General features: G+C 45.7%; 1 long non-coding RNA gene across 2 annotated transcripts in view; it reads left to right on the top strand.

Annotated features, from left to right (window-relative positions):
• Positions 1-2,677, top strand: part of LOC144790973 (uncharacterized) — a 107,941-nt gene extending 105,264 nt beyond the window's left edge. For both annotated transcript variants that reach the window (XR_013602262.1, XR_013602261.1), the window contains one exon: positions 2,545-2,677. This is a non-coding gene — a long non-coding RNA (uncharacterized LOC144790973). The remainder of the gene's footprint in view (positions 1-2,544) is intronic.
• The last annotated feature ends 23,814 nt before the right edge of the window (positions 2,678-26,491 follow it).

Below are 26,491 nucleotides of genomic sequence, written 5' to 3'. Positions count from 1 at the left end.
GTCATTTCAAATGCTAAGGATGACTGGGGAGAATCTAATGAGATAGGTCCCTGTGGGGTAGTATCGTGTCCCTTCCTCCCCTGCCCATTAGCTGTCTGTTGCAATGCTTCATTATCTACAGAGGGACTAACCCTTCCACTATGGGAAAGGCGGGGTGATGACGATAACCTAGGTTCCAATGGGGGTAGCTCCCCTTCAATTACCCCCCTTGCTCACCCAGGTCTTGGTTCATTGCTGGGAGTAAAGAGTCATTTGTTTCATTCCTTACAGTCATTTGGCTCCTTATGTGGTCCTTATTATGGGACCCGCCTAGCACAGAGAAATTATCACTAACGTCCAGATGTTTTTAAAAATATTTCCCTACAATTTTTTTTATAGATTGTCCCAAGGAAGTTCCACTTGTTTCTTCTGCCGCGAGTAACAGTCTCTCTTGCCTGCTAGGTGTTGTCACTTCTTCTAAAAATTCGGTGCTAATATCGGCTAATATTTTTTGAAACTGATACTTCTGGCATTATCTTAAGACATCGGCTTTCAATCCCTTTTTCCCTCCCCCGTGCTTTTGCTTTTGGCGGCATTTCCCTTTTAATTTATTGCCTTGCGTAGCTGTGGAAGAGCAAATACGGATTCCAATTATAGATTTCTCTAATCCTCTACACTTTGCCACTCTCACGTTCATTTGGATCTCCCTCCTGTCCGTCTCAAAAAGCAGGGTTCAAGATCAAAAGTCTAGAAGGAGGGGAGCTAGTGGCAAAGCAGCTCAGCGCAGCAACCTGAACAAGCCGGGCCGAGACTGCTGATGGGCTGCAGTAACTGTAATGGCTGAATGGTTAAATAACTAGATAGCCAATTGGCAAAGAGCAGGCCCGCAAACCCACAGAACCACAGCCCCCGCTTACCGCTCTTGCTTTACGCTCATTCTTTACACTGCCTCCTGTAACTCGGTGGTCCGTCGGTCTAGGGTGTATGGCCACAGGTAACAGGAGTGTTGAGGCTGCAGGTGATGAAGTAGTGACGGCGGCTGTGGGGCATCAAGTTCGGGTATGAAAGTCAGGGGTTGCTCAGCTCGGCTTGCAAACTCCGAGCAGCTAATCAAGATGATTAGGTGATTAGGCAAATTAAAGAGTGGCGGACACACTCAGCGGTGGTAGACCTCGGCCTTGTTCTGTTATAGGGCCCCTAGTGCACTGAAAACCACTGATAGCCAACGGGGAAATCGGCCCCCGGAGTGGGGGGGAAGTCAGTTAAGAAATCAGCAGGGGAGCGGAAGCGGGGTCCGGAGCATTTGGCAGTTTTCGGCGTCCCTCCCGCTTGCTCGCATCCTTCTGCTTCTGCTCCTGCCCTGCTCTGCACTGCTGCTGGTCTCCGCAAAGAAGTGGCGTCTGGATTCAGGTCTGGATCCGCTGAGCAACGTATCCACTACCGTTTAGCTGGACCTCCCATTCGTGCCGCTCACAACGTAATGCGCCTCTGTCTAACTGTGCTATGCCTATTTAATGACAGGCAATATACAGAATTAGATCATAATCTATACATATGGGAAATAGCAGTCATGCACTTTGCCCATTCATAGTTTGGATATCTTATAGATATATCTGTATGGATCGTTTTATATAGCTCATTATTACAAATATTAGCATAGGCCTTAGTGGTCGGTTTTTCATCGAATCAAACATAACCAGACTGTTTTTTGATTTCTTTTCATCTTATAATTGTCCGTATTTAGGGTATTCGATCTGCTGAGCTTATCACTACTTTTTTGGCTTCTGAAGAATTGCCGTATACAGGGTCAACATTCTGATTTTTCTTTACGTAAGTTTGGTTTTTTACTTATATAATTCATGTTATGTTTCCCTCTTTTTATAGTTTTGGGCTGAGAAGCTGACTCTTATCAATTTAGCAGCTCACTAATGAGGTCTAGGTCTCTGTATGCTCTGATTCAGCATATAAACACTTAATTCTGAGTGTTTACACATATCAAAAATCATTGCATATCCTTAAAAAGGTAGCATTTTATCAAGATGAAATCTGGGATTATGTCTAATCATTTTTTAGTGTTATTATACATGTATGTACTTAAGTGTAGATAGGTCTATGGTAAGCAAGATGTATGGAAAATGAAATATGATTATGGTACTATGGTAAAAAAATGACAACGATAATATATAGATATGTATAATATGCTGTTAGCTTGAAAGTAGAAGCGGTAGATTGTAATTGGTGCTTATTTATGTACAGACATTGTATCTAGACTATTTTGAGAATAGAGAGATATGGATTTTTCCTATGATGTTTACTGTTTTTAGGACTAGTACACGTTATATTTACTTTCTAAAGTTTTGAATTTGTGATCTGAACATGAATTAGTATGTATACAAAACTTAATTATTAGATGTGGCCTTTGTAAATAAATGTATGATTATTTTGGTGTGGTTGTTAAGGTGAACCCTTATATGTAAGATATATTCTTTTGTTTTCATATTGTATATAACTTACTTGTCACATTTATGTTTATCTCTCCCTCTCTTTTAATTTGTGTTTTTTTAGTGCAATAGACGGTAACCTGATGAAGGCCTACAAGCCGAAACGCGCGTAGTTTGTTATCTACCGCATTGCCTCCATCTTTTTTGATTCTATTGTTATGTTGATTGTTTTTAATGTCTGAGAGTATTGCATTTGAATATAAAAAGCAATGAGTTCATATTTATGCAAATTTTAAATTTAAATATCAACTAATAAATTGTTCATAAATATGTGTTTTCATCAACCACTGTGTGACAAGTTTTATTAATGTGATTCACTATTAGGTAGTTGGGTGTTCACCTAAAAAGTAATTCTTCGTGGTTTTGTCAAGTAACTGACTGAGTTAGCTATAGACCTTTTCTCAAAAAAAAGTATGTCCCTATGTATAGCAAAGTCAATTAGGTATATAGGGGTCCCCATTTTCTAAAACTACACAACCTAGGGCCTTACCTTGGGACACAGACAAGACTTCAAAACAGATGGGTGGGGTAGTGAAAACAGATTAGAAACCCATAAAACCTTCGAGGTACTGAAACCTAGACAATTCCGCCTAGAACCACCTCTGCTTCGTAATCCACAATGCTTTGAATGTGGAGAGTGGGGACATATTGCACGGATATCGGATGCGTTCCCCGTTCCATTCTGTACTCCGCTAAACTAGGTCCCAGTTTCCACGTAAGTGTCCAGATTAAGGAGGTAAGGGTGAAGGCATTACTTGACTCAGGATGCAAACAATCTGTAGTCCTCCAGTCCATTGTGTCTCCACTCCCACGCACGACTAAAGAGACCGTGGCTATAAGGTGTGTGCATGGTGATGTCAAGGTTCATCCTCTTAGACAGGTTCCTGTAACTCTTCCCAGTGGGCAGACTATAGATGTTAGACTTGGGGTTGTTCCTACCCTGCCCGAACAGATGATCATAGGGGAAGATAACCCCTCTTTTCTATATATGCTAAAAGACAGACTCCAGGAGGCTAGAGCCTCCCCGTCTCCACAATCTACTCTCATAACTCAAGCTCCCTGGCTAATAGACAAAAGCTTTAGATATGCTCCAAAAAATGACCCGACCCTCCAAGCAGCCTGGAATCAAGCTCAACAAGTGTCTCAGTCAGCACCCCTTAATTATCCTTCCTTCCAAATAAAAAACGACCTGTTATACCGAATTGGGAAGCAAGGGGATGACCCTCAGCTACTACTACCACAAACCTTTCGAGACCAGGTTCTTTTCTTTGCTCACTCGCATCTGTTGGCTGACATAGGGGGGCCTAAAAGACCATCCAGATGCTGCTACAACATTTTTACTGGCCTGGTATCTTTTCACAGGTCACCCAGTTCTGTCAGGTATGCAAGGTGTGCCAAACAAAAAACCCTTACAAGCCTCCGGGTGTTCCGTTACAGCCTCTCCCGGTTGTGAGGAACCCGTTCGAGAGGGTCGGTATGGATCTCATTGGCCCTCTTCCACGTACCAAGAAGGGCCACATCTATGCCTTGGTCGTGGTTGATTACGCCACTAGATATCCAGAAGCCTTCCCTCTGCGGACCCCCACAACCCGAAACATTTCTGAGAAGCTGCTCGAACTGTTCTCTCGGGTTGGGTTTCCTCGTGAGATACTCACTGACCAGGGGACTCCCTTTGTTTCTAAGTTAATGGGGCAAATATGTAAATCCCTCGATATCTCACATATTAAAACGTCTGTTTACCATCCCCAGACTGATGGTCTTTGTGAACGGTACAACGCCACTCTAAAACTGACATTGAAAAAACTTCTAACCGTTGAAGGCAAAGAGTTGCTGTCTCTAGCCTTGTATGTAGTAAGAAGCCAGGTTCAAACCAGCCTGGGGTGTTCCCCGTTCCAGCTTCTGTATGGAAGAGAACCATGTAGTCTTTTAGAGATTACTAAAGAAGTGTGGGAACAGGAAAAAGAGGAAGACACAAAGTCCTTCCTTGAGTATACCCAGGGCCTTCGCTCCCGGTTACAAATGTTACGGGACTTTGCGGACTCCAATCTAGAGAAAGCAACAATTGGTATATAACAAGTGGAAGAAGTGGCGTCAACTCAGTGTAGGTGATTGGGCGTTGGTTCTTTTACCTTCTGCCATAGGCAAGACAAAAGCAGGTTGGCAAGGACCATACAGAATTACAGAAAAGGTTGGGCTAACCTCTTACAGAATACAAATCAACCCAAGGAAGACCCAACTCTACCACATAAATCTCCTTAAAAAGTTGTTAGGCCCACCTCCCCAAGATGTACATAACGTGGAAGGTTTGGCCCTGAATAAAATCACCCTGGACAAACTAGACACTAACCCAGACTTAACCAAAGACCAAAAGAGAACACTTCAAGATACTTTGGTTCCCTTTTCAGGTCTCTTTTCAAATATACCAGGGAGAACCACCCTTGCAGAACATGCCATAGAAACCCAAGCAGGGAAAGTAGTGAAACAAAAATCCTACCGTATACCAGCAGCCAGAAGGCAAGCAATAAAACAAGAGGTGAAAAGTATGTTAGACCTAGGCGTCATAAAGCCATCCAAAAGCGACTGGTCCTCCCCTATCGTTCTTGTGCAAAAACCGGATGGGTCAGTCCGCTTTTGTATCGACTTCCGCGCAGTTAATTCCATCTCAAAGTGTGACTCTTACCCGATCCCTGATTAACTAATAGAAAAGTTAGGAGAGGCACAGTACATCACTGGTAAGTAAAAAGAACAGATTTCTCTTTGGGAATAGTTCCACTACACTGAAATCAGAGGTATTGATCAATATCAACCATACAGACTTGTTGTATCATATACATTCATCCAAAAACCTGTAGCATCACCAGTCACACGGAAAAAGGACCAAGCGGGACCCTATTGGTCAATTCTGTGATACAATACTCAAAGACAGGTGAAGTTCAAAAGTAGACAAATTAATTTAATAAAAAGACAAGTGACTTACAAAATATTTGAAAATTCCACGTCTATCGGGATGCGGCCTGGAGAGAAACTACATGCTGTCTAGAGATCTAACCCACATCTCAGATAAAAGAGTTGACTCCTTTGAGGAACTCATACAGGCAAGCTGCATTATATATGCCCATGTAGCAAACCTATTCCGAAAAGGACCGCCACATTAATTGTAAGCCACAGAGAAGACTCTGACGCTTCTGAATTACCGATAAACCCCTAATTGGAGGATACCTCACAAGTTTCTGAGAGACCGTACTAACAAGTGTTTGGAGCCCTAAGGAGCCCCGCTACATTTTAATAATCAAAAAAAAAATAATAATCTGAGTCACCACGGAAATATTTATAGGATGTTTTCATGGTTTTTAACTGGAGAGATCGCTTTATGTTTTTTGTCCTGAAGAAGGTGGCTTAAATTAATAAAAGTGCCATCAAATCGTGTTACATCCAAGGATCATACTGGTGTCCAATAGAGGATACGATTTATGGACACCCATGAAATATCATAATGAATTCAATGTGGAGTAACTAATTTAGGATGTTTTTATGATTATGCACTGTTGTTTGTTGTCTCTCGCTCTTATATCGTTTTTTTTCTTTATTGTCAGTATATTTGGGTTTTTATTCACTGTGTACATTGTGGAATTGACCACAAGAAATTTTTTAATATTTTGTAAGCACTTGTCTTTTTATTAAATTAATTTGTCTATTTTTTAACTTCAGCTGTCTTTGAGTATTGTATCATAGAATTGACCAATAGGGTCCTGCTTGGTCCTTTTTCTGTGTGACTGGTGATGCTACAGGTTTTTGGATGAATGTGTATGATACAACAAGTCTGTATGGTTGATATTGATCAATACCTCTGATTTCAGTGTAGTGGAACTATTCCCAAGAGAAATCTGTTCTTTTTACTTACCTGTGGTACCCCTTCTCTTGGGTGTGGGGTCGCTCCCATCCTTTTTTTAATTGAACAGTACATCACTACCCTCGATTTGACAAAGGGCTATTGGCAGGTGCCCCTCAAACCAGAAGACCAGGAGAAGACAGCCTTTGCTTCACCCACAAGGTTATATGAATTTACTGTTTTACCTTTTGGGTTCCATGGGGCACCTGCCACGTTCCAGCGCCTCATGAACAAGGTATTGCTACAACATCAGGACTATTCCTCAGCATACCTTGATGATATAGTCATATTTAGCCCTGACTGGGAAACCCATCTCCAGCACTGTACCCAGGTTCTAACATCCCTTCAAGAAGCAGGGTTACATATTAACTCAAAAAATCCAGGGCAGGATTTAGAAAAGTGAAATACCTGGGATTTCTTCTGGGTAATGGGATAATAGAACCCCAGTCTGAAAAGTAAAGGCTATAGTTGAAGCCCGTTCCCATCAACAAAAAAGGAAGTCAGAGCGTTCTTGGGGCTCCTTGGTTACTATAGAAGATTCATACCTCACTATTCAGAACTGGCTGCACCCCTTACTGATTTACTGCAGAAGAATGTTAAAACCAGGGATCTCCAACAACCCCCTGCACAAGCCAGGAAAGCCTTTATGGATTTAAAAACTGCTATAACTTCTGCTCCTGTCCTACGCTCTCCCGACTTCACAAAACTGTGATACTAAAAATGTTGGACCTGTGTCATAGACATCGTCGTATCATGACGATTTTGATATCAGCAGACCGAGAATGGCTAGTACACTATGCACAAGCATTTTCGTCATATTCAAATGACAGAATCACCCTGAAATCAGAGTTTTCGTCCTGAACCCTCGGGTTCCATTTTGTGAACGGCAGCCATTTTGTGATTGCCCTCACATAGGCTGATGACTACAGGATGACTGTGGCCAAACAAGTCTCTAGGGACACATACACCTTAGCTGATTTCTGTGTGACCTGAACAAGCTGACTCCCTTGCCCGAGGCTGACCTCGTTGAGCCAGTTCCTTGTTAGGCAGCTGGTCCGATAGAGATCAAAGAGCAGGACATTGCAATGTTTATTGTACACGCACACACCCCTTTATCTTGCTCCTATCTGTTTCTGTTCCTTCTTTATGGTCTATTTATGATGTGGGCTGCGGGCCTTTTCATTATGGGTCTTGTCCAGCTTGTCTAAAGAAGAATGTTTATTATGGGTTTGTTTGATGATTAATTTTGGGCTGGACAAACTGAAAAGTGGGTTTGTCATCATACAGTGCTTTGTGTGCACGTCCTGGGAGTGACCAACAATAATGTACTTCAAAGAGAAAATGTGTGCCTAGGGCATAATAAATGGTATAAAAGGTCTGTGCTGAGACCATTCAGCTGACTGCCTCATTCAATTGCTAAGGCAGTTGGGTGACGTAGCCTCACTTAATTGTGTTTAATAAAGATGTCTTTTTCATATTTCAGCTTCTGTGCCAAGTTTTTGTTATATTAGTAAGTATTCCATGAGAACGAAATTACCAAGTTCTTCAGTTGGCGCCCTAACGCGGGAATCATCAGAGAAGTGACTTTCTGTGGGAGTGATCGTGCCAGGAGACTGAAATAAACTGAGGAGGACAGAGCAAGATTCTACTAAGAAGGTACTCTGTGCACGGGGATTCTGGAGATTCTTTGATTCTGCGGCCCAGTATATTTCTGATCTTCCTGATTTTTGATCCTCCACATGATGTCACTCCTGGCCGATAACCTTTTTGGCGTGAGTATTCTTAAAAAGACCATTAGGTCATGTAGAACTTGACAGTTAGAATCTGCATAACATTTTTGATTAGTAAAAGTAAGAGTTAAGTATAAGTGGGTCGCTCCCAGTCCTTTGTTCTTTGGTTCTTTTGATTTTGATTGGTTCTTAGTTTGTTTGGTCCTTAGTTTTATTTGAATATGGCAATTTTCAAAAACCGAGGGTCTTGTATATTTACGAGTTTATCGATATAGATAGCCCCTTGAAGTTTGAAGCTAGATTAGTGAGCTATAAGATGCCTGATCTTAGCGAATTTGGAGATTTGTGTTGGCCAACTTTGTATACATTTGTATTAGCCGGCTTCCCCTAAAGGGGATATCTAAATAGGTTTAGTTTTAAAAACATATTTCTTCCTTGGTGATTTGGTACCCCCAGGGAATTAAAATATGACATAATACAAAACAAGGATCCTTTGTTCTGCGCAATTTTATAAATGGAGATATGCAGAACGATTTTGGTGTTCTGCCAGCCAAAGCTAGTGAATTAAGTGTATTGTGGCTTCGTGCACATACAACAGTCTGTTGGGCTATGTTTTTTGCAGTCTTTTGGAACCCTATTGCGACGTGTTTCTTGTAAATATGACTTAGCTAGTATTTACAAATGGCTTTAGTGTCGATTTGTGGGTTCAATGTGTGTTTCAATGTCTATGTAGTTTTCTCATTGGTGTAACTTCAGTATGTGAATTGCGATGGCAATTTATGAAAACAATAGCTACAGCACTGTATTGTGTGTCCTGTTTGAATCCTTTCTCTTTATGTCTGCAATGAGCTCAATATGTGTTTGTGGGTGTCTTGATGTTTTCAGTCTGTTAAGTAAAATGTCAGATTACTGACTAGCAGGGTGGTGGCAGCTCTCTGCGTGGTTTGTTGAAGAGCTCGTGCAGACTGCGAGGGGATCCTCCTCTGCACGCGATTGAAGCCCATTGTGGAACGCTTACTGATGGAAATCTGTCTTAATTTTTAAAACGCATTTATTACTGTTGCAATTGATTCACAAATTGTACGTTTTTAAAGTTCATTTTAACTCACCAATATTTTTCTATCATCACCACCCTTAGCCCCGTTCCATCGCGGCTCTGTGCCGTTTGTGTGGAGGGCAGGGTGAGCTCCATTGTGCCTCAGCGCTGGCTCACCAATCCGAACGGAGGTAGTGTTTCAGCTGGGGGTGGGGCTCAGGACATAAGTAGACGCGTGACTGGGCAGCTCGGCTGACTAGCAGGGTGGTGGCAGCTCTCTGCGTGGTTTGTTGAAGAGCTCGTGCAGACTGCGAGGGGATCCTCCTCTGCACGTGATTGAAGCCCATTGTGGAACGCTTACTGATGGAAATCTGTCTTAATTTTTAAAACGCATTTATTACTGTTGCAATTGATTCACAAATTGTACGTTTTTAAAGTTCATTTTAACTCACCAATATTTTTCTATCATCACCACCCTTAGCCCCGTTCCATCGCGGCTCTGTGCCGTTTGTGTGGAGGGCAGGGTGAGCTCCATTGTGCCTCAGCGCTGGCTCACCAATCCGAACGGAGGTAGTGTTTCAGCTGGGGGCGGGGCTCAGGACATAAGTAGACGCGTGACTGGGCAGCTCGGCTGACTAGCAGGGTGGTGGCAGCTCTCTGCGTGGTTTGTTGAAGAGCTCGTGCAGACTGCGAGGGGATCCTCCTCTGCACGCGATTGAAGCCCATTGTGGAACGCTTACTGATGGAAATCTGTCTTAATTTTTAAAACGCATTTATTACTGTTGCAATTGATTCACAAATTGTACGTTTTTAAAGTTCATTTTAACTCACCAATATTTTTCTATCATCACCACCCTTAGCCCCGTTCCATCGCGGCTCTGTGCCGTTTGTGTGGAGGGCAGGGTGAGCTCCATTGTGCCTCAGCGCTGGCTCACCAATCCGAACGGAGGTAGTGTTTCAGCTGGGGGCGGGGCTCAGGACATAAAATGGCTACCCGGAAGCACAGCGGTAGACCGCAGCGGAAGCGCCGTCTCCGCGCCGAAGCCGCGCCAAAGGGGTGCCAGTCTGCGCCAGTCCGCGCTGGAACTGCGCTGTGCGCCAGTTCTTCTGGCTGCCACAGAACTCATCAAACATCGAAGGTAATCACCTACCCCAGAACACAGCTGCTGAGCATAGGCAATAGAATACACGACAGGAACTGCACTCATTTTGATTTTGGGTCACTGTATAATCTCCCTTATAATGTCTGTCCAAATTGTACGCTTACGATTGTATCCCCCCACTTCCAACACTCTTCTGTCTTACCTTCTGGAGACAATCATGAAAAACACATAAGCTGCGTACTCATAAATACACGCTCTCTCATAAAACATAGGAATGACGTTGCAGAGTTAATTACCAGTCAAAATATTGACGTTGTGTTTATTACTGAGACCTGGGCAGATCTTGCATCTGGCCCGGATTTGTATATCGCCACGCCAGATGGCTACCAGGTAACAAGACTAGACAGATCTTCAGGAAAAAGATGGGGGGGTCTAGCTATTATACATCGGGCTAAGCTAGCCATTAAAACTGAACCCCTTGACTATAATTTTGTGGAAGCTCTTGCCTTCACTATCACTCTCTCCCCTATAAAACTTTCAAGGGAACTCTCCTTTATCGACCACCCACCTCACGTACATCCTTTCTGAAATCCCTTAATCACCTATTAGAACCAGTAGCTGCTAATCAGGACTACACCATACTGGGAGATTTTAATTTTCATTTAGAGAATTTTAATGATAAGGACTCGCACACTCTGATCTCTGACTTTTTAGCCGCTGGTCTAGAACAACAGGTTAACACAGCCACTCATCAAGCAGGACACACCTTAGATGGTTTATTTACTAACAACGCCCATATCACGTACTCCACAGTGTTTCCGCTCATATGGACGGATCACTTAGCTGTTAAATTCTTAATTTTAGTCAAGAATCATAAGAATTCCTCTACTATTCCTTGCCCTCTGATTACATGTCGTGATTGGAAAAATATTGATGTCACTGCTTTACACAACATCCTTGAATCTACGATACCTGAAGATATATCCGATTCTCATGAAGCATCCCATAATTATGAACGTTGGCTACAGATGGCATTTGACCACTTAGCACCCAATAAAAAAATGCAGCCAAATCGCGCCAAACCTTCTGCAGCTTGGTTTTCGGAGTCACTAAGGCTCGAGAGACAACGCTGCAGAAACCTGGAGCGGCGTTGGCGCAGGAATTATGATAACAACGACAGAGATACATATAAGAATGCGCTGTTGAGTTATAGAAAGCTGATTATTGCAGAAAAACGTGCTTTCTACAGCACTCAAACAGAACGAGCTCTCAACTCGAACAAACAGCTGTTTTCGGTGGTAAAAAAGTTAGCTAATCCTCCTGCCATTCCTTTAATTGAACCATCTCAAATATTCTGCAATAAGGTAGCGGACGTCTTTCAGACTAAGGTTAGGGATATCTTTGACAATTTTACTAAAATAACAACTATTGACTCTGCCACCCTGGAGATTCCTCCCTTGTTACCAAAACCCAGTTTTGAGGTTTTTTCTCCACCATTGTCTATGGTGGAGCTCATGAACAATGTTAAATCAGGATCATCACTGGACCCATGCCCTCCATTCATCCTTAAATCAGTTTCTAACCTAATAGCCCCAGTACTCACCAACATCTGTAACACCATATTTCAGACAGGTGATTACCCTCTAATCTGGAAAAAGGCAATTGTAAAACCTCTGTTAAAAAAACCTACTTTAAATCCATTAGAGCCCAAAAACTATCGCCCCATTGCCTCACTCCCTTACCCTTCAAAAATAATTGAAAAGGTAATGAACCAACAGTTGTCGAATTTTATTGATCAGAACGATCTACTTGACAACACGCAGTTTGGTTTTAGGAAGGGCCATGGGACAGAGACTGCTCTGATAAAAGCTGCAGAGGAGGTTAGGATAATCATGGACAGGGGTGGCGCAGCGATTTTGATACTCTTGGATCTGTCTGCGGCCTTCGACACGGTCGATCACAACATCTTGATCGACCGTGTCGCCGCCATTGGCATCCAGGGTAGGGCCAGAGCAACTTTGGCATCCTTCCTGGCCAAGAGAGTACAGTCCGTGAAGATGGGGAGTTACTTTTCTCCTGACTTGTGGTGTTCCCCAGGGCTCCTCGCTAAGTCCGACACTCTTTAACATCTATGTGTCGGACTTGGCGAGGGTAATTAAGTCATTCGGCATAGCCTTAACATCGTATGCCGATGACACACAACTGGTCCTGGGGATACACGAAAATGGAGAAGCAGTGGCAGCGAACTTTCAGGAAGGTATGAAGGCCATCTGTAGCTGGATGAATCAGAATTGCTTAAAGCTAAATTCTGACAAGACGGAGGTGATGGTCTTTGGTGAACTTACCCCGTCTTGGTCCCCGGTATGGTGGCCTTCGGAACTGGGAATTCCGCCACTTCCAGTGGCCAAAGTCAAAAACCTGGGCGTGCTTTTTGATAATAAGTTAACATTCCTCAGCCACGCCAATGCGATGGTTTCAGCTTCCTTCTTCACCCTAAGAATGGTGAAGAAACTGCTCCCATTTCTTCCCCCAACTGCAGGCAAAACCCTAATGTCCTCTCTGGTATTACCTAAGGTGGACTACTGCAATGGCCTATTGCTTAACGCACAGGAGCAAGTTTTGAGCAAATTGCAGCTTGTTCAAAATGCTGCTGCAAGGATTCTTATGGGTATACCTAAGCATTCTTCCATCTCTCCAATAATTCGCGAGCTTCACTGGTTACCGATAAGAAGCCGAATAAAGTTTAAGGCTATGTGCATTGTTCACAAGGCCTTGAACAATAACGGACCAGAATTTTTTAAAAAGAGCAATTAAAGTGTATAAACCCAGTCGAACACTACGTTCATCTTCAGCTCAACAGCTCCAAATTCCATGTACAAAAAAGGTAACACGGGGAGATAAACGTTTTGTAGTGGCTGCCTCAAAATTCTGGAATCAGGTCCCCCCCTATATCAAACATAACCCTTCACTATTATTATTTCGAAAAATCTCAAGACCTGGCTTTTTAATCAGTAAGTTGTTATTGGAACCCCCGTAATCCACAAACTCTAGCGCGGAGACACCGGAAGGTATTTGTGCGCTTTAGAAATTTTATAAATAAATAAATAAAATAAAATAAAATAAAATAAATAAATTTATTTATATTAAGTAGAAATTAAATAACAGTCCAGCAATTTATTATGTCACATGCTAAAATCGCTATATGTTGCTATTTAATTTACAGACTAAGCGAAAACGCATAAGTGCAAACTGTTAAATGCTTAAAATAGATAAAGTTAAAATTCACATTCACTAGGAATATGAAGGGCCTCAGAAATAAATTGTGTGTTTTGTAGCAAAACGAATTTATAGCATTTTTACTTACATGCATTGTAGTACATGTAAAAGGCAAACACCTCAGCTAAAGTGAATTTTTTTTTGCTAGATTTAATGCATCTTATTGCACGCGCATTTTTAAAAACTTGAAATGTCTGTTTTCAGTAAAAGTGAAAGCGTGCTCAGGTTTCAGCACTCTTTCAGGTTTCAGCCTTTCCTGCCTTAAGGCAGCAGATGCTGTTTTTCGAAGGCCATAAATAGCATTGGAATGTTTATTTAGCCCAGGACTTAGCCGTTAGTTAATCACAGTTGGCCTTTTTCATTTCAGAATAGTGTTTTAGAGGGTTACAAAACTAAGGTTCATCACTTTGTATCACTGGAAGACATTCCAAATGCGGTTTTCCTCTCTGAAAGCATTTTTGAAGTATATTTTTGGTTCTGTCGCTAAATACTGATTATCCTTTAAAAATGGCGAGAAAAATGTCATGTTTTAAGTTAGGATTTTTGTGCGTTGGCGCATAAATGAATACATCTAAAAATAATAGGCAAGGGATGCAGCTTACCTTTACATGTGGAATTATCATGAAAACAGATAATTGGTTTCATTGAACGAAAAATTATTAATTATGGAAAAATTATTTGAGAAAAAAATAAGTGTTTTTTAAAATCGTTTTTTGATATTTATAAAGCTTAATACTCATACCATGACCTCCTAGTATTAAAATTTGATTTGGGGGGGCGTGGCTACGAGCGCGGCAATGGCGGTCGCAGCTTCCTAGAGCTCCCGCTAGCCCGAGCCTTATCCGTCCAATTATCCTGTCCCCGAGCCTCTACCACACTCCCTGAGTGAGGCGATTGCTGCAGAGAGCACCGGACATCCTCCGGTGGGGCCACTGGAGACGTTGGCGCCTTGGTTGCTGCGGGGCACTTGGGGTCGGAGAGCGGCCTGGTGCGGGGCTGAAGCCGGGACCTCAATTTTGGCACTCCCCGTCCGGGAGACGCCTGAGTGGCGCGGCGGCCTCGCCGCATTCCCTGGGCTGCTTACGACCCGGCGAGACAGGCGGGGGCAGAATCGGTCCCCCCCAGAGACCCGACTGCAGCGCCACTACCTTAAGGGGGCGAGGATCGCCCACAGACTGCGGGGGCCTAGCGGAACCGGCGGAGCCGGGGCCTCAATTTTCGCGACTGCTGCTGCTGCCTCTCTGCATTGGAGGCCCACTACACGGCGGTGAGTCAGTGGGCGGACCCTGTGGCGGGCGGCGAGTTGTGGATGCCCCCTCCTAGACCCCCGGGCACCGCTGGCGGAGACGACAGGCCCACGGGTGAGCAGAAGGTGGACGAGCCCGATCGATCGACTTGAGGGCCACGAGTGGCGAGGGGGTGTTTCCCGGGGCCTGCTCTACCTTGCCTGGACTGTGACGAGAGGGGAGGAACCGGCTGCCCGCTTCTGGTGGAGGATAGTGCTCGGCAGACGGAGTCTCCGCTGGTTTAGACGACGGGCGTGGGGGACCCCATTGCCACGCTAGTGTTGATTGTTGGTGGCCCGTGGGCAGGCGGAGATCATGACCCGAGGTGGAGGCGGCAGCCAATCCAAGCAACCGACCATAGACAAGTTTACAGGGCCAACTGGGGGTCCGGGCCCGTCGGGTGGGGGTCAGCATCAACCGCCCCCCCGGATAATACCGCGCTCCTGGCCGCCATCACCCAATCCAGGGACACGCTGGACGCTAAAATCGGCGCAGTGGGCGCTGATGTTACCCTGATCCGCCAAGACCTGCGGAATGCGGTGGCGCGGATTACCGAGGGGGAGTCCAGAATATCTGTCGTGGAGGACGATGTTGGGTCCTTGAAGAAACAGCTGGCGGTGGTGGAATCGGTGCAGAAGAATCTGGCGCTGCGGGCTGAGGATGCTGAAGGTCGCGCCCGCCGCAACAACCTCCGGTTTGTTGGTTTTCCGGAACGGTGTGAGAAGGGGAACATGGAACAATTCCTTACCCAGTGGCTGCTGAGCTGGATGCCCCCGGAAAGCCTGTCCTCGTGCTTCATCATTGAGCGCGCCCATCGCGCCTTGACCCAACGGCCGCCGGAGGGTGAGCGGCCCAGGGCGGTGATCGCTCGGCTACTGAACTACCACGATCGCGACGTTATCCTGAGGGAAGCAAGGTCCAAAGATGCCATCCTCTATGAAAATCACAAGATCATGGTGTTCCCCGACTATACCAAAATCGTGCAGCAGAAACGACAATCCTTCATGAATGCCAAGGCGAAGCTCCGCGGTCTGGGTCTCCAATACTCCCTGCTGTACCCTGCTCGTCTGAGAGTGATTTTCCAGTCCAAGACATTGTTTTTTGAGACTCCGGAGGATTTGTTTCGTTGGACGGATGAAACTGTGGCGCTCCGGCCGCATGACCAGCCGGGTTTGAATCCGGGGTCCTCGAGGGGTTCCTCACCGGAACGTGGAGATCACCCAACCAAGAGTAGGAGACACCGGAGATCTAGATCGCGGAAGCGTTCGGCCTCTGCCACTGGTGCGCCGGGAGGCCACAGAACCGAGGACTCTGACCTGTCCGGGAAGTGACATTGCTGCTTTCAGGTACTCTGTGCCCCGGGCTGGGTAGCATGGCTACCGGGAATGAGTAGAATAGGGGCGGTGGCCAGGCGACTTGGACGCTTTCCTGATGCCTTGATGTCTTCTTGACACTATGTTCGTAAAAGTTGATTGGGGTGGTGGGTACTGGCTCGGGTACAGCCGATTGGGGGCTGTCCCTCTCCTACCTTGTAGGAGTTGGTTTTTGGGGGCGGGGGGTGGTGAGGATGGGCCTAAGGGAGTTGGGATCCATTGGCATGGTAGGTCCTGTGCCCTCTGTTTTGGGCTTGGGATCGCCCATGCCGCGACAGATGCTTCATGGTTCTGTGAGGTGTAGGGGAGGGGGGTTGGGGGTATGGGGAGTTGGAAAGGGACTGGCATTAGCAGCCCCTGCAGTTTTTGGGGCGTTTGGGTGGTAAGGGGGAGATGCACATGCTTTCTATGAAAATGCGGTTGTTGTTGAGTGGTGGGTGGTGTGGACACAAGGGGCCTTCCTGGCGGACTCCATCTGACTATGGTTGATACTACGCACAGGCTCCCGGTGGAGTCCCTACGAGTAGTCACGTGGAATGTCAGGGGGATGTTGGATAAGGTGAAACGTGGGGCGGTCTTGCGCTGGGGGAAGAGGGCCGCTGCTGATGTACTTCTGCTTCAGGAGACACATATGATGGGGTCGAAAGCACTCAGCCTGCAGCGGTTGGGCTATCAACAAGTGTACCATGCCGGCTTTACTAGGGGGTCCAGAGGGGTGGCTGTGCTAATCCACCGTAGGGTGCAATTCGTACATGAGAAGACATGGGCGGACCCGCAGGGTCGTTATTTGTTTGTCAGGGGCAGGGTGGGTACGGAGCCCGTGGTTCTTGGGAGTGTTTATGCCCCCCCCCCCCTGCAATGGGCCCTAGCTGAGAGGATTTTCCAGATATGGGGGGATATCCAGGAGTCCCTAGCGGTGGTTGGGGGTGACTGGAACGAGGTGATGGATGCTTGTATGGACCGCAGGGGGCGCCGAGGGCCAGGCGGGCTGGACCCCCCTTTTCCCCCCTCCCCTCCCGCTACTAAGCTGCGAGCGATGTGTGATGGCCTGGGCTGGATTGATGCTAGGCGACATATGCACCCTACTTCACGTGAATATACGTTTGTGTCTGCTGTACATGGTTCCTTTTCTCGCCTGGACTACTTGTTTGTTCCCCGGGTGTGCATGTGCAGAGTGCGCGTGGTGGAGATTTTGCCTAGGGGGCTGTCTGATCATTCCCCCGTTTCGGTCGACATAGAATTATTCAAGAAACGCCAGCCCTTTCAGTGGAGGATGTCCTCGTGGCATCTACAGCAACCTAGCTATGTTAAGCACCTCCGGGAGGCCATTGATCACTACTGGCGGGAAAACCTTGTTGATGATATCGACGCGGTAGTGGTGTGGGAGGCTTTGAAGCCCACGGTGAGAGGGGTAGATATCGCTTGGGCCGCTGCGGCTCGCCGGGGACGCCGTGAGGCGATCGTGGCAGCTGCGGCACTGGTGGAGACATTGGAGAGGCGGAGTCGGGGGGGGGACGATCTTAGTGTGCGACTGCTTCTCCAGGCGCAGCAGTCCTACGCGTCGGTCCTGCTGGATGAGGCCAGACAGGCGTGGCTGGCCACACGGAGCAGGATTTGCCAGTGGGGTGACAAGTCGAGTTCTATGCTCTATAGACTATGCCAATATAGGATCAAACCTGACACGCTGCCCGGTCTTCTGGCGGAGGATGGCGCGGCTATTACTGACCCTGTCTGCTTAGCGGCGAGCTTTGCCGCCTACTTTGGAACGCAATACGCCCCGTGTGATAACCTGACGGGTGAGGATGTCGCCAAGTTCATCGATGACCTGCCCCCCAAAACGGTGTCTGATGACGTCAAGAAATCTCTGGATGCTCCTCTCACGGCGGAGGAACTTGGGGAGGCCCTGGGACAGCTCAATGCGGGTAAGGCCCCCGGGCCGAGCGGCTATCCCTGTGAATTTTATAAAAAATTCTACACGCAATTGGGACCCCATTTTCGGTGTGCTCTGGAAGCGACGCGTACTCGGGGCAGGCTGCCGTCTGATTGGCGCCATGCTGAAATTGTGGTTTTTCCGAAGCCGGGTAAGCCACCTGATAGGCACGACTCATATCGCCCCATCTCGCTACTCAATATAGAAGCCAAGATACTGGCTAAGGCCCTGGCAAATCGGTTGCTTCCATACATAGCGGAACTAGTACACCCCGACCAATCGGGCTTTATGCCCGGCAGGGCTACACGCCACAATATTCGGCGTGCGTGGGCTGCGATCGGGGCTATGGGGGCCATGGGCGAGCAGGCTGCTCTGTTGCTTGCCGACATTAATAAGGCGTTCGACTCGGTGAGCTGGACTTACCTGTTTGCGCTCCTACCCCGTCTCAACCTCGGCCCTGTTTTTATATCCTATGTTAAACTACTATATACGGACATCACGGCCGCTGTGCGTGTTGCCGGGGCTGTGTCGGAGACCTTCCGTGTTGGCCGGGGTACCCGACAGGGATGCCCTCTCTCTCCTTATCTTTTTGCCCTAGCTATGGAGCCGTTGGCCGCCTGGGTGCGTATGGATGCACAAATCCGTGGATTTGTGTGGCCCCAGGGCCTATCTGATAGGATCGCGCTGTACGCGGATGACGTCCTTTTCTTCCTGACGGACCTGCGTCGCTCCGGGCCGCGGGTTTTGGAAATAATGCGGGTTTTTGGCGACGTTTCGGGCTTATACCTCAACCTCAGCAAATCCACCTTGTGGGTCCTGGGTGGTGGCGCAGTATCGGACCCCTGGACGCTGGACCTGCGAGTGGCGACTGATGGCCTGCAGTACCTAAGGGTGTTCCTGTCTGAGTCCGCGACCCTCGCGTGGGAGCGTTCTGTGCTGCCAGTGTGGGAACGGGTGCAGACCGACGTTAAAACGTGGTCCCGGATGCCTCTTAACATCTTTGGCCGGTCTGCCATCTTTAAGATGGTGGCGCTTCCACGCCTTCTATACCAATTGCAAAATTATCCCCACTCGGTTCCAGCTTCCTGGTTTCGGCGAGTGAACTCGGTCTTGGGGCACTTCCTGTGGGCCGGGGGTTCGGCCAGGGTGGCGTTACGCACATGCTTCCTCTCTACATACAGTGGAGGACTCGCCACATCGGACCTGCTGTCCTACTATCAAGCAGCTCACCTACTCGTCCTTAATGACTGGTGGTATGGTGGTAGAGGCGACCCGGCATATGCATTAGAGCGTGCACTGATGGGCGATAATACTCTTCATATGCTCCTCTACTCTGCCCGGCTGCGGCGGGGCTTGCCTAGTGTCACGAAGACGGTCTTCCTTGTATGGCGTCAGGCATTGCGATGCATGGGCTGGTGGGGTAGGCTGACTGCGGAAACGCCGCTGTGGCGTAATGGCAGGCTGCCTGCCCTGGCCTCCTTGCCGGGTTTCGGTGGCTGGGACGCGATCGGGATCTCGTCGCTGGGTGCTGTGCTGTCGGGAGCCGCTCTTAAGCCGTTCCAGGCCCTTAGTGAGGAGTTCCACTTGCCGCGGACTCAGTTCTTCCGTTATCTACAGCTGCGGCATGCGCTCACGCCGTACATTGCCGACCTGGAATCGCTCCCCGACTTTAGCCCAATTGAAGCGAAGCTGTTCATGGGGGAGCTCGGGGACAAAAAAGTGTCCCGCATTTACCAGACGATGGTCACCCACTGTGCCTCCGACCTCCTTCCCCTGCGGACAGCATGGGAGGCAGATGTCGGTTCCCTAGACGAAGATGACTGGCAAGAGGCCCTAGAATCCCCGCGTGGGACGGCTATCGCGATGAGGCTCAGGTTCATCCAATTTAAAATCCTCCACAGGGCCTATTTTACGCGTGAACGCCTCTGGAAAGCTGGACTGATTGCATCGCCGGAATGCTTGCGTTGTGGTGTAGCGGTTGGCTCGCTGCTCCATACCCTGTGGCTGTGTCCTAGGCTTGCTGGCTTTTGGAGAGGTGTGTGGAGTTGTTTGTCTGATGTGCTAGGATGGGACCTGCCCCAAACGCATCGATTAGGTTTGCTTCATATTCTCGAGGGGGTGGGAGGGAATAGATATAAGCGCCACCTACTGCTGTTGGGGTTGGTACTGGCCAAGAGAGACCTAGCGCGGGCGTGGAAGGACGAACGGGCTCCCCCCCTGTGTGTTTGGAAGGCTGGACTAGACTTTTGTATGGGCCTGGAGCGCCCGATCTTTGAAGCACGTGGGTGCCCCCGCAAACACTTTAGGATATGGAAAAGGTGGGCCGAGTATAGAGACTTGCCACTTGACCCCCCAGTTGAACCCGAGGAAGAACTCTAGGCCTCCCCCTTGGCGTAGGCTTGTGTCTGGTGCCAGACCGACCACTCTATACGTATTTACGGCTGTTCCTTCTTTGCATGTGCACGGGGTTAGGGAGGGATTACGGGGTGGGACAGGTTGAGGGTGGTCGGGTGTTGGGGATGGGAACGGGTGGGGGGTAGATTTGAATAAATGTGATTTGCAGTATATTAGATTCAGATTCCGATCCTGTTCTATGTAATGTCTTCAACTGCGTGGTGGTTTCTCCTGTCTGTGGGGTACCACACTCATTGTCTTGCTTGAATATTCAATAAAATCTGTTGTGAAAAAAAAAAAATTTTGATTTAAGTTATGTGGTTTGGTGTAATTAGGTAATTTGCATGTTGGTTTTCACTTGGCGCAGGCGTAAAAAACTAATTTTTCCAAGGATTTACATGAGATATGACTAATGTCTAATATCTGTAATGTGTAAAGAACATCCTGAGGATGATTAATATGTAAAACAATTATAGGATATTTATTTTTAAGTGCCCCAAAGATAAAAGTCGAAATTGAGTTGAATGGATTTTTAACACAGCATTCTTATCATTTACCATAGCTTGAAAGTGTCTCTGGCTTCAGTAAATGCATACATTTGTGTATAATACAAATTTGCAGGTTGTCGCCATTTTGGTTTACTTCTAAATGGCCCAGTGAGATTCAATTAAATTTGCTGAAATGAGTACCATTGCAACAAACATTTGTTCTAAAAACTGGTCTGTCTTTGTCAGCCTAAAAAAAAAATGAGCAGAAATTGTGGGCTAGGAGAACAGGTTGCTCCGGTTGCGCTAAGATGCTATCTTTAGTTTTCTGTAAACAATGGATTAGGCTGTCATGTTGACATTTGTGACCTTCTAAATTCGAGCCTTGTCTCTGTGGAATGCAGAATAACGTTGATAAACAGGCCTCTGAAAGGTGGAATTTATGGTTTAAAGTTAAAGACTTAATTCCAAAGGGAAATATAAAAAAGGTTTCTTGAAAGGTTTCTTTAAAAGTCCCAACATCATGACATTTGTATTTCTGCTCTAAAAAATAATGTCCGCTAGTACAGAAAACGAAGTGTTGCATTACGTCTTAGACAAAAAAAAATAAGATGCAGCCTTTTACTAAAATTTTGAAGCCTACATGAATAAGTAAGAACGATTTGCCAATTAAGAAGTTTTTTTATCATGGAGATTGTGGCACAAGGCTAATTTTAGGTGTCAGGGAAGGATTTTACCTCTAAAAGTAAAAAATGCTTCATGTTGCAAGGTGACTGACAAGATGGTAACAGTTAAGTAATGGAAATTTATTTTTGTTTTTGTTAATGTGTATCATTTTTTGTCTTCTGCTTAAAAGTTACAATAGGTGTCAGAAATGTCTCTCTTTTGTGTGCTGTGTATTTTTTTCCTTTTCGCTTCTGCTCACAGATCGTTCATGGATTGCTCTGGGGGCTTTTAAGCCTAACAAGACACGTGAGTGGTTGGTTGAAATGAGATGGTTTTTTGTTTTTTTTTGCGCAACTCCTTTGAAAAGAAATGTCCATGTGTTTTTCATGTTTGTGTATTTCGTTCTATCATGAATTATTCTTGCTGGTTCTGTGTGTCCGAAAGTTGTATTTGACAGCAGATACCCACTATTGGTGATCTACTGTCAAAAAGGAGGGTATCTTTACACGGTATTATGCGTCACCGCTCATTTATATATGCTATCGTTTTCCAGCGAGTCTATCTGATGGCTTGACGTCCGTTTTGTGAGTTTTTGCATGTTTTATGTTGTATGTTGCTGCTTAAGAAATTATTACAAATTCACCCGTGTTGTTGTGACATGTATGACGATACGTGTCGCTGTCAACAGTTGGGTAAAATTTTCGCTGATACTGAAATTCACAGATATGATTTTTTTTCATATTGTGAACCAGACAGACAACACTTCACCAGTGTATGTCAAATTTGGCTATAAGTATTGAAGAAAAATAAACAGCAGATTGTGTCATTTGTAGTCACGATACTGCCCTTTCCTGTAAGGAACAGGCAGCCCCAAAATTATATATCCTGATTGGACGTAAGGATAAATTATAGATTTGTGACTCTTGTACATGGTGACCTAATTTCTATATCACATTAGTCAGTTTTATTCTGCTTCCTAAGTGGCCTTCCTATGGCTCTGGACCGTAAAAGAAACCAGGTTTCATTTTTTTCCTGAAGAAGGAACTGGAACATTAGCTGAGATTAACATATCTGGTGCAGAGGGCCAGCGGTAGAGTTAAAATTGTAAACTATTGTGATTTCTTTTTTGTGTATCACCCATACTCTTGGTATTGTGTCACATGCCTGACTATCACCCAAGCACATCAGGCCTAGTTTTGGGGATTTTAGCTGTGTCCTATTCTCTTTTCCGTATTCCTTTCACCAGTCAGCTTTTATTATTATTAGTGTATTGTTCAGGTTCGCACTTTCAGATTGCAGTAATGTACCATGGACCCCCATTTTATGTATAATTCCCTGTTGCATAACTAGACTGGTTTCTAAGAATTTTCTTTAGGCCTATTCTGATGTTTTTCCAGTCTGACTGTTAGGACTGATTAACTGACACCTCAATAGGAGACACATTACGTTTTTTTAATAGGACAAATTCAATGCCTATTCTAAAATTGGTTTTTAGTTCCTTTTTACTGCTTTATTTTTTGATGGACCAGATGTATTATAAATAATGGAAATACCAGGACTCTCTAGTTCTTGTCTTTTGTGTCCACATCTTGATAATTAGCTTTTGTATTGCATAGTCCCACCTGATGCACAATTATTATGATAATATGTATGTGATCCCGCTTTTGAGATGTTGTAGATGAGGATTTTAGGAACACTTATTTGTAATAATTGAGATCAAATGTGTTTACCCAATTAGACGATGCCACTATGTGTGAGGACATCCATTCAGATAGAATTCCCATGTCGCTATGATGATGAAAGATATGCTCTCACACTGAAACCCAATTGAAGAGCCTAGAGACACTGTTTTGCCTATTGCCTTTGTTTTTGTATTGCCTTTGAGAATGACAGTGTATTTCAACGCAGAATTGTCCCATGGCGTGTGGCCACTCCTTTGAAGATCGCAGCCACCTGTTTGCAGTCCCCTTGTTGTACAATGAACTGTTTAAAGCATCGCACTTGCTTCATCAGAAGGCGCACAACATCAAAAGAGGAGCTGGTTTTGCTGCAAAAGAGCGCCTGTTATGTGCTGGTTAACCTCTGACAGTGTGCAGTCCCCTGAGCAGTGCAAAAGAGCGCCTGTTATGTGCTGGTTAACCTCTGACAGTGTGCAGTCCCTTGAGCCCCTTGGCCTGAGTTTTGGCCACACACACCCCCCTTTTTTTCCTTTGCTTCAACGGAAAGTGCAGTGCACCGGAGGATCCAAGAGTGGCAAAAGGCACTCCATTCTGGTGCCCATGAAAGAGCTGCCTGAGCGTCCTCTGACACTGAATGATGAGTGTTGGAGTCTGAGAATGGTCCCGGGTCTGCACGAGAAGAGCACAATATCTGTAGTGTCTGCCGCAGAGGAGAGATACGGTGCACTGCCTTGAGACATTGAGACTTTTTGAATGAGCTATGAGTGTTTGCCAGGAGGGCACTCCAACAGATACTGAGCATCAGAGCATGGGAGGCCTGAATCCAAAGGCCCATGCAACAACGGGAGCAGACTTGATTGGACAATAGAAGCCTGCCAGAGAGGCTTTTTGAACAGACTCTGGGCATAGTTGGTTTCACAAGAGGTTTCCGTGTGATTGTATAGACTAAGTGTTAGGAGAATGATTTTATTGTTCAACTGGCATTATTTTTAAGTAGTATTCTGTTTAGAAAAAGCAGAATAAAGTCCATTTCCTGTGAAAGAGTATCCCCTTTTCACCTCAGAGCATTAATGAGGGTCACCACTGTTTCACTTGAACATATAATAAATTACAGAAAATGCATAGGAAGACCTACAATGTTACTAGATAATTTTAGGATTTACTTTTTGCTTAGGGTTATGAAAAATTATGATTTCATTTGTAATAGCGGTCACTACTTCGTCTATATGTTCTTAACAACGTGTTTTCTAGTGTTTTTAAACATGACATTGCCTTTATGGGTGGGATTGTTTTTGCTGCCCATTTCACATCTGTACCCACCTCCCAACCTATGTCTCTTCCTACTTCTACTTCTTTGCATTCTTTCCAGATTTTACCTGAACATGGACTAGTTAGGAGGTCAGAGTTTACTGATAATTCCTTTTGTACAGTTTCTGCATCGACATCAGTTAGTAGTAAACATCAGTAATTGTTGGGTGTGTGGTCTTATACCACATACTACAGATAGAGGCATTCCCTATTTGGTCCTGCCATATATGGCCTTTGTGCTACTGCGTGTGTAAGGAGACCTGTCCCGAGAGAGTCGCTAAGTAATAGGATTATGCTTCAGCAACATCTTGATGATTTGATAAATATAGACCTGGACTCAGACTAGCGTGAGTATAGGTTATTGCCCATTTAAGGGCAAAAGGAGCGTCTGTGGTACTGAAAATTTTGGACCTGTGTCATAGACATCGTCGTATCATGACAATTTTGATATCAGCAGACCGAGAATGGCTAGTACACTATGCACAAGCATTTTCGTCATATTCAAATGACAGAATCACCCTGAAATCAGAGTTTTCGTCCTGAACCCTCGGGTTCCATTTTGTGAACGGCAGCCATTTTGTGATTGCCCTCACATAGGCTGATGACTACAGGATGACTGTGGCCAAACAAGTCTCTAGGGACACATACACCTTAGCTGACTTCTGTGTGACCTGAACAAGCTGACTCCCTTGCCCGAGGCTGACCTCGTTGAGCCAGTTCCTTGTTAGGCAGCTGGTCAGATAGAGATCAAAGAGCAGGACATTGCAATGTTTATTGTACACGCACACACCCCTTTATCTTGCTCCTATCTGTTTCTGTTCCTTCTTTATGGTCTATTTATGATGTGGGCTGCGGGCCTTTTCATTATGGGTCTTGTCCAGCTTGTCTAAAGAAGAATGTTTATTATGGGTTTGTTTGATGATTAATTTTGGGCTGGACAAACTGAAAAGTGGGTTTGTCATCATACAGTGTTTTGTGTGCACATCCTGGGAGTGACCAACAATAATGTACTTCAAAGAGAAAATGTGTGCCTAGGGCATAATATATGGTATAAAAGATCTGTGCTGAGACCATTCAGCAGACTGCCTCATTCAATTGCTAAGGCAGTTGGGTGACGTGGCCTCACTTAATTGTGTTTAATAAAGATGTCTTTTTCATATTTCAGCTTCTGTGCCAAGTTTTTGTTATATTAGTAAGTATTCCCTGAGAACGAAATTACCAAGTTCTTCAAAACCCTTCCTGTTACATACGGATGCTTCTGAACACGGTTTAGTGGCGGTGTTGTCTCAAACCTCACCTGAAGGCATAGAACATCCAATCCTTTTTATTAGCCGTAAGCTTTTTCCTCGGGAACAGAGGTATCCCATAATTGAGAAGGAGTTCCTGGCCATTAAGTGGGCAATAGACAAACTGAGATAATATTTGGAGGGCGCCCACTTTCTCCTTTATACTGAGCACGCCCCAACAAGGAGAACAATCCGAGAATACTATGATGGTTCCTTTCTCTCCAACTTTTCTCCTTTAAGGTAGTTCATTGGAAAGGCAGAGACAATGGAAACGCTGATTTCCTTTCCCGTCTTCCCTTGTTCCCCGAATGTGAACAGACTGGGGTAGGGGTGTGTGAGGATGCGCAGTCCTTGGAGACTCCGATAGAACATTTTCCCCATTATTTCTCTCCCTCTTCTCTTCTGTGTCTGCAGCCCGCCGCCGAGTACTACTATCCCTTTAAATCTCTCGGCTTTCCGGATCGTGTGACGGTGTCACATGACTTTGACTCCTTGAAGATGGAAGACGACAGAGGAGGCGTTCGTTCCTTCGGATTTGGCGAGAACATGAGGCAGGCGGAGAAGCTCATC

Source organism: Lissotriton helveticus, chromosome 11, assembly GCF_964261635.1.
Source record: "Lissotriton helveticus chromosome 11, aLisHel1.1, whole genome shotgun sequence".
Lineage (NCBI taxonomy): Eukaryota > Metazoa > Chordata > Amphibia > Caudata > Salamandridae > Lissotriton > Lissotriton helveticus.
This window is presented reverse-complemented; position numbering and strand designations above follow the sequence as displayed.